Source organism: Xenopus tropicalis, chromosome 8 (genome assembly GCF_000004195.4).
Source record: "Xenopus tropicalis strain Nigerian chromosome 8, UCB_Xtro_10.0, whole genome shotgun sequence".
Lineage (NCBI taxonomy): Eukaryota > Metazoa > Chordata > Amphibia > Anura > Pipidae > Xenopus > Xenopus tropicalis.
This window is the reverse complement of record NC_030684.2, coordinates 112,207,714-112,217,688: the sequence shown is the minus strand read 5'-3', so window position 1 is coordinate 112,217,688 and position 9,975 is coordinate 112,207,714.

Sequence of the window (9,975 nt, the reverse complement as noted above, 5' to 3'; positions counted from 1 at the left end):
TATCTGTGTAAAAATAACAAATTTATATTTATATCTGGAATTTCAAAGGGGGTATATTTTTCCTTCAACTGTGTAGCTATAAAATACCATGAGAATAGCTGTACCTAAATAAGGTGCATATCATCACACAAAGACACATATTTGTATTATTTTCTGGTGACTGTTCATATTCCTGTTGTTGAATGGCCGTGGGGAGCAAATCCTCTGGAAACAAACAGGTTAAAGCCCTTGTTTTGCTTTTCCCCCCATACATCAATATTTCCCTGCGTGCAGCGGCAGCACCTGATGAAATAGATTGGAGAACAAAGGGACCCAGATAAAAGAAAAAGTAAAAATGTTTTTTTTGACCGGGTTTGATGATTGAAGCAATAAAGAGATTTCCAAATTTACCACTTCAGAGTTTTATGGTTTTTATTTTATTTTGAAAGAATTTATGAGATAAGGCAGCACAAGATATGGCATTTTATACAGATAAACCCAGAGATTTGTGAAATAAGTACTAAACGCCTCACTAGCTCCAAATTACATTGCTGAAACTGTAATCTAGATGAATATAAAATACATATTTCTTTCTTGCTGGGAACCCTCAGTGGCCCCCGCTATACCAGTAATCAGTATGCAGCAGCAGGCTGAGCATATCAAAGGATATCAAACTAAAGGTCTGCTTACCCTTTACAAATAGTAGCGTTACTAGGGCTGAGTTATGAACATATAGTTATTTAATAAAAGGCACTACATTTGCCCGGGAGCAGTAACCCATAGCAACCAATCAGCAGGTATAATTAAAAATTAAAATACTCGTCACCTGTTTGAAAGCAAACATCTTTTTGGTTGCTATGGGTTACTTCTACTGGGCAAGTGCCTTTTATTACATATGGGGGATAGGTGCTAAACTGCAATAGTGCACTTAACCATAGCAACCAATTAAATTGTAGGGACCCATAGGTTTAATGTGCCCCTATGGCTTTAAACCAGCGGTTCTCAACCCTTTGGTGGTCGAACGACCCTTCCAAAAAGGTCGCCAAAGACCATTGGAAAACACATATTTCCAATGGTCTTAGGAATAATTTTATGGTTGGGGGTCACCAATACATGGGGAACTGAATTAAAGGGTCGCGGCATTAGGAAAGTTGAGAATCACTGCTTTAAACCCTACCTTTACTTATCTCCTTGTCACAGGGCAACGATTGATGTAACTATTTGGTTTTCACATATACCGTATTATTGGCCCACACCCTACCACACTTTAATATAGTGTTTGGGATGGGGTGGTTCTTCCTTCTTGGCCTGCAGCATCTGACCAGAGTGGATGTCTCCAGTATGCCTGGGATCCACATGGCCCAGAAGGTTAGGCCCTAAGGGGACAAATAACCTTAGAGAAGTCGGAGAGCAGGGACCCCATGAACGAGGGAATAGCAATCGCAGAACATCACCTGTTATAGCACGTTTAGAAATGTGAGACAGTCAGACTTATTTAGTAAGGGCAGTTTATGGCTCCAACTAGGAAGTAAGAGGATTAGTCTCCTTTACAGGCTCTGCAGCCTTATTGTAGGGACCATGGTTAAGACACAGGTATCAGGCTAGTGCTTATCCCTGAACCACCGTCGGCTGTTTGGGACCTGGTCCAATAAGGTGAACACCCTAAGGACAAAAGACTATTTCCCAATACTTTCCTCAGTGGTGCAGAACTGTTCCATATCTATTGAACCATCTATTGAGTCTGCCTTGCTTTATCACCTCATGTGCTGTGAGTATAATTGCTGAACCCTGCTATAACATCTTTGTCTGCATAATTAAACCAGTTGTTAATTAGTTCATCAAGAGCTTCTGGCGTCCATTTGCTTATTTACTGCATTTTACACTTACACATTGTAGTGGGAGGTGTAGTTACACATAACTTCCCCATAGCGAAGGCCCATCCTGCTGAAGAGGAGTTCAATGTACCCCATGATTTACCCATAGCTGGAATTTGTCTATTTTAGCCAAAAAGAAGTTACAAAATCTTTTGCCTTTAAGCTAATGGCTGATTGGTTGCTATTGGTAACTTTGCTTGTGCAATTTAGCATGTTCACAATTGTCAAAGAAGCCCTAACCACCTGGACCCTCCTCTTACCTTTATGAAGTTCCATGAGCTGGTCAGGGGACAGACTTTTACATTACAGAAGTGAGAACATCACACTTTCCTGATGAAGTAAGAGAAAAAAATCCTTTTTAAAGGAGAACTAAACCCTAAAAATGAATATGGCTAGAAATGCTTATTGCACCAGCCAAAAGGTTCAGCATCTATATAGCAGTAATGATTCAGGTCTTTATGGAGCTCCCCATTTTGTATTGGGTTAGTGTGTCAGTGACACACACATGCTCATTGCACTCTGTGCAGCTGTTGGGAAGCAAAGTGTAGGGGTCATCACAAATTATCAAGCAGAAAATAAAGCTGGCCTGTAATATAACCTGATGCTACAGGGCTGATTATAATATTTTGATGCTAATTCCATCAGTTTCATAATTGACATGTACTAATAATCTGAATTATTTACTAATCAGCCTTATATTGTGACATTGATATTCTGTATATACAGTATATTGTGTGTCGGTCCCTAAGCTCAGTAAGTGACAGCAGCACAGAGCATGTGTAGGGAATCAGCAGAAAGGAAGATGGGGGCATCTTTGGGGCACAGATCTTCCCTGCTAAAGGGCTGAGGTTGCCTTGGGCTGGTACAGAAACCATAATGTGCAGTATTTCTAGCCTACTTAGTTATGCTTTAGTTCCCTTTAAGCACTCCAAGGCTTTGTCTTTGTCTTCAAAGTGCTGTTACAAACCGGAAGGGCTCAGCTATAAGGGACCCCTTGACTTTCCTTCCCTGCTATGGCATATGGGGCAAAGCTGTCAGACTTGCTGAATTCTAGCTGCCAGAGAGGCTCTGGTTCTCCTTTCATATGAATTGAGAAGTCTTAACTCTAATCACTGTGCCCATGCTGTTCTCCAACATTATTATTTATCCCAACACGTTATGCAGTTTCTTGTTCTTTCTATGAATGCAATCCATGCATAATATAGTCAGATCGGTTTCGTTTCTAGCTGTGTTTCTGTAGCCTAATTTAAACTTTACATTGAAAATAAAATATTCCTTGTCTTATAAGAAAAAATATGTTCTCTTGTGGGCCTTGTAGATACCTGTCAATGATACTTCATTTGCAGAAAAGATGCCACTTTTTTCTGTGCTGCCGGTTCTTCTACATCTTGTTTTCTTGAATCTTTACCTCCATGCTTATGCACCTGTATTGCCAATTGTCTCCCTGGCATGGGTGTATTGCACAGAGAAGCCAAGTTAGCCTAGGGTGGGAACATAGTGTAACCTTTTTGGAAATTAAATGAATTCTGTCATGATTTTTATGGTATACGTTTTATTCCTAAATTACACTGTGATATTACTCCAACTTGCAGTTCAGCAGTAAAGTGTGACTGAAGTTTATCAGAACACAAGTCACATGCTGATGCCCCCTGGGAAATGAAGAATATGGCTAGCCCCATGCGAAATTTAAAAATCAAATATAAAAAATCTGTTTGTGTTTTTGAAAAATGGATTCAAATGCAGGATTCTGCTGGAGAAGCTCTATTAACTGATGCATTTAGAAAAAAACATATTTTCCCATGACAGTATTCCTTTAATATTTATTAGGGGAGAGGTATGTTTCAGGGATGCACCTGTAATCAGTTTGGGACAGGGGCGGGCCAAGCCGAGCACCCTAGGCAACCCGGTCGGCCACCTTTGGTGTTCGGCACTCCCCCCCCCCCCGGTAGCACGGACTAGGGGTAGACAGGAGAGGCTCTTGCCTGGTGCCCCCCAATCGTTGCGCTCTAGGCAGCTGCCTCTTCTGCCTACCCCTAGTTCTGGCCCTGGTTTGGGATTCTGAGCCTTTTTTGCCCAGTGCTTGGCTGAACCAAACCCAGGCAGTTTAAATGAGATTTTAGGTCATGTAATTAATGAATTCATTCCCCATGTTTAAGCCCAGGTTAGACCCAGCTTTTAAAGGAATAATATACCCCTGGACAGTGTAGGTCTCAGTTATACATATTGCATAAAACAGCTCATTTGTGAAACCCTGCTTCATACAAATAAACCATTTTTTATAAACATATTCATTTATAGTAGTATGTACCATTAGATAATCTTAAATAGAAAGTTGCCATTTTAAGTACAAAGGGCCGTCCCCCCAGGATCATATGATTCACGGTGCACATAAACAAGCCAAAGACACACATACATGTTAGGCCACATTAGCCAAGTTCTCTGAGGGAGCCCAAAGACCAATAAGAAATGGTTGCTCAAGGTTAAAACATGTAAAAGAGAATATTTACTGATATATATTTTCAGTTTTTAAACATATTTGATGAATATTGCCCCTGAAGAGGAGGAAAAATAAAATACAGCCTATAAACCACTGAAACACATAGAAAAGAATGCTATATAATGATGTGCCCTACCCATACCTGTACCTGTACCCTACTATGTCACACAAGACAGCAATTAAAGTTCATTCATATTTATTTATATTTAATTTACATAAGTATTTTTAGCTGGGGAGCCGGAGTTTAAATTTCCATTTTTAAAGTTGATGGAAAAAGTGCTCATTGTCTCTATGACAACTGTGTCAGCCTATAGGAATGCCCCCCTTTGTTAAAGTTCTAAGTGCTAGGCTTTAGGGAAGAACAGCTGTGGATTTGTGTGACGGGAGACTGCCTTTGTCTCCGGCTGGATTAGCCCTTCCATTCTCTCCCCTGCACACAAACAGGCAGCAAGCTAAGGTTTAAAAGAGAAATGTTTATGAGGCAGAGATTGGGAGGGATACTAAAAATAAACTAGCAATATATTTTGATCCCATTTACCATTAACCCTAGAACTAACGGTGAAATGCAGATTCTCATTGTATAGAGCGGTACAGTCTGCATCCAATTTGATGCTCTTGGCTGTTTGACTATACAATGGCAGAATAATGAACTTGATGGCACAAATGGCATTTTGGCAGTGGTAAAACTCCTTTACCCACCTGCTCCACTTACACTCATTTGGAAGAAAGGTGAGCCCTATGACGGACGTTGGTAGTGTCCAGAGGTCTTCGTTTAGAAATGGAAAATATTAGGGTTTCTTGAAAATCTCTTCATTGAGGTTTCCTATTCAAATGATTGGAAAGCTGCTTCAGGCAGGGGGATTTGACTGTGTGCGTCATTCTGTAAATAGCGATGAGCGAAACTGGCCCGTTTCCGCGTAAAAAATTGTGAAACCGTGGAAATTGGTAGGCAATGGTGAATTTTCTGCATGTTTCCAGCACAAAAAAAACACTTTTTTTTCCCGGTGAAGCGAAATTCTAATAACAACATTGATGTTTGTTCTGCATTTTTAATGCATTCTGCATTAAATGTTAATGGCACTAAGTACTGTTTATGCCTCGCTTTGCACCAAATTTACACTCAACTACGTATACTCCAGACTTCCTATATATGTCACGTGAACTGACATGGCATATTATTTAATTAAAGTGGAGATAGATAGATAGATAGATAGATAGATAGATAGAGTGCAGATAATTTACATTTTCAGTTCCTTTATTAGTAAGCTCCTTATTGGCTCTATGTATGGACAAAGCCGTCCTTAGGGATTGCTGTGCTGGGCCCTACGCTAGAGAAGGAGATTGGAACTGATTGCAGAGTCATCTGCTTTTTGAGTTCTCCCTTGATATGGGGGTCCCACTCGGGATAGCTTGCTACATGTTAAAAGAAGAGAAGTTTCATCAATGGAAGCATAGTGTCTAGGATAGTTTTGTAAGCCACTGGTCCCCAACCCCAACATGTTGCTCCCCAACCTCGTTGATGTGTTCTCAATGGCCTAAAAGTAGGTGCTTATTTTTGAATTTCTGACTTGAAGTCAAGTTTTGGGGCTTATTAATTATGCTGTGTAAAACGAAATTCGCTGTAAAAAATGGTGTCAAAACTGTGTAAAATAAACAGTGAATTTTGCTGTCCAAAAGCCAGATTTTAAGCCATTTTCTTACGTAAATTCTGGCGGAAGAAACATGTGAATTTTTTTTTAAATTTTTTTAATGTGGCAAAGTCTGCCAATGCGTGGTGAATTTTGTTGCTGTTCCTTACACAGCATAATAAATAGGCCCCCATGTGTACTGTAGAGCCTCCTGTAGTCTGCCAGTTCACACAGGGCTACCAAATAGCCTATCACTGGCTTTATTGGGCACTTTTTAGAAACTTTTTTCATGATGGCATTCCTCCCCAACTGTTTTTGTAATTAAATGTTGCTTACAGGTTAAAACATGGTTGGGGATTCCTGGTCTAGAATATAGATTTAAAGATGGCACCATTATGTAAGGACACAAAGCTAGTGCTATTGGCATGAAAAAGAGGGTACTGCAGGTCTGGATTAAGACTGGATTTTACTGAGACCCAAACTGTGGCATCTTACAGCAGCCCCTCTGGCATTTGCCAGAATGTACAGAGTGTGAGTCCAGGTGAGGGGTAGTGCCACCATTGTATGGATAAATAAAAGGGGAATAAATTAAAAACAACACCACCTCCCACATACATTCAAAGTCTTTTCATCCATATTAGAAGAAGGCTACTTGCATACTATAAGTCATTGGTCTTATAGTATGCAAGTAACCTTCTTCTTCTTGAATCCCAAGAATCAGAAGGTCAGTGTGGGTAAATGAGCCACCATAATCAGACTTCTCTTTTTTAGAATGCAGATATAAAGATGACCAAGTTCCTGAAGCGCACACATATAAACTAATTAGTGTCTCTTTTGAGAAAAAAATCTGTATTATATACATTTTGATACATATTCATTTTCTTGACATTGAATCTGCCCCCCGAAATATTACATTTTTGTGTCAATTTCTGTCAGAGCCGGGAACACATTTGTCTGTCTAGTCAATGGTTTTGCTGCAACATGCCCATCCTGTTCTCAGGCCACAATGGGTTTCTGAGGAAACCACTCAGCATTCTATTCATAAGCAAATCAAGTGCATTCACCCAGCAAGCCTTCCACCTGTAAGTAAGCCCATTGATTAGCCATCAAACCTGATGTAGCCAGTGGGGGCTAGGGAGCAGGGACCGATAGCACAGAGGGAAGATGCGAAATAAGTCTAACATGAGACAAAGGCACTGTATCAATGCTATATGTGATATTACAAAATGAAGTGTTCTATTCCCTATGCTGATGATCTAGGGGAACCCATAACACTTGTATTAAGCAATGTATGTGAGAAACTCACAACTGCATTGATTTCAGCCCCGCTCTCTGCACTGCAGGTCTCATAGTCCGTGTTTATTAAGTCCTTTGTTATTAACAGGAGCTGCGTCTTTTAACAACCTTTAAAGGGATACTAGCAGCACTTGATTAATGGGGATGCAACCCCCAAAATGACATTTTTACAAATTGAAAGGAAATGTCATTCCATGCAGCTTTCCAATATACATTAATTACAAATCGGCACTGGCTTTAAAATTATTTGTAATTATCTGCTATTGAAAGCAGTATGTGTCCGGTCCATTGCCCTTTCTGATTTTTGATACAATGTAGTCGCCCCGTGATTAATAGACCAGTAACGAAGCACACAAGGGTGATTTATGATACATTGTTTCAGAAAGGGACAGACAATAGAAATTACCTTTACAAATAGCTTTGAATCCATTGAACATTTTTAATAAATGTCTGTTGGAAAGTTGCTTGGAATGACATTTCCTTTCAGTAGGCACAATTTTATTTGGGTGTTTATATCCCCTTTAAGGGGCAGATTTATGACTGATCGTTATGGAACAATTGATTCTGTTGATTCATAGCAATCAATGAAACTTATTAAATCAGTATGACTCGCATTTCATGGAGCACCCTGGAAAGCATGGGCATCCTTCTAGGAAAGTGGATACAGTCAGTACTGATACCAACTAATACCCTCTTGCTATAACACAACGTGGGGCTATGGGAAGGGCCTGGGACTGAACACTAAAGACTATAAATGGAAGTGGAGCTGGTAACAATGTCATAGAAACAATACAGAAACAAAATAATCTGTAAGTATTTCCATTGGGTAATGATGACAAAACCGAAAGCCTAGTGGCCCTTTAAAGCAGATATGTATGTGTTATAGCCATTAATCCCTAGTACGCGTGCCAGTATAGACCCCCTTGTAGCCAGCCCTCAAATTTGTTCCATGTGTATAAAAGTTGTTTAGAGCTTGCATGAATCAGATGCTGACACCATTCCTCACCAGTAAATCACTGCCTCCCTGCAGAACATTAATAGAGTTGGCTTGATATATGGCCCCTCTTGTGTTATGCAGCAGGGCCAGCAGTAAATGGGAGTGAATAATACTGCTGCTGCCGTTATAAGCTGCTGCAAAGGACAAAATGCTCCCAAGACAATACATCCACTTGCTCTCAGCACAATACCACAGCAATGTTGTCTGCTTTCCAGCATCTCCACTAATTCACTGCTGAGTGCTGCTCCTCTGTGGCCCTCTGGTACTGAAGAGGTTACATGTATAATATCAGCATTTAGTCCCGGTTTGCTTACTGGACCCTGCTAACGTGCTGTAGGAAAAAAACTCAGATTATGGCAGCCTTTCTAGATCCAATTAACCACCTCCATGTCGATGGATTGCGTGGCAGCACTGATAGAGTTAACCTCCATTGTTGATACTCTTAATGTTGGCTGCTGATCTGGTGTTTGGACAGAGCAGATTGCTCCAGGCAGTTACAGCAGCTATAATTGTTGGTAATCTGCAGTATTTGCTTCTCTGTTTTTTCAACAGTGCCTCAAATAGGACGAGCTGCCAAAAAGCAGAGAATTAGCAAAACACTGTTTCTAGTGCGCAGCGTTGCTCCGAATACATAAGGCGCCATTCGGCTCAGCCCCAAAGGGCCTCAGCTCCCAAACTGCTTTACACAATCATTCACCTTTACATAAATCTGTATATGACTTTCCCTGGGCTAAAGACCTCACATACTAATTGGCATTTTCACATTAAAAATTTAATTGTGTCCAAGAAAAGAAAATGTAATTCTAAACAACTTTTTACTATACATTGATATAAGGAGAAACAAGCTAGACTCACTGGGAAGTACCATGTTGTTAGGCACCCTAGTCATTCTAGTTGCTAACCTCCTACCTGGCCAGCACTGCTCTTCTCCGAATATTGCACCTGAATGACTTGCAAGAACTGTTAAAGGAAAACTATACCCCCAGAATGAATACTTAACCAACAGGTTTATATTATGTTAAGTGACCTATTAAAGAATCTTACCAAACTGAAATATATAGATCAGTAAATATTGCCCTTTTACATCCTTTCCCTTGAGCCATTTAGTGATTGGCTGTGTGCTCCCTCAGAGATCACATGTGGGAGCAAAAGACAAAACTCTGTCCATTCATTGGCTGATGGGGCCTAGCATGTATGTGTGCCTTGGGTTGTTTGTATGCACTGTGAATCATATGATCCCAGGAGGTGGCCCTTAATTCTCCAAATGGCAATTTTCTATTTAGGATTAACCAGTGGCACATTCTAATAAAACAAGTATATATTTATGAAAATGGTTTATTTAGATGAAGTAGGGTTTTACATATGAGCTTGTTTATGCAATATATATTTACAGAGACCTACATTGTTTGGGGGTATAGTTTTCCTTTAATTTCCCCTAGAAGTAGAGGAGAACCTTGCCTCAGGCAGCAGCACCCCACAAGTTATCAGGTGCAGCAAAATACCCTGGACCCCCTCTGGCATTGGAAAGGTTAACCTAAGGGTGGGTGACATCGTGAAAGACAGAATCACCCCTGCGCATTACAATGTGCCCCCCCCTGTAATTCTATGTTTCCTTATTATTTAAAGATTTTCAGTGGTTTTAACACTATTTGTAAATAAAATTGCAGTTGAAATATTTTCTTTGTCCCTTTCTGCACTGCTGGT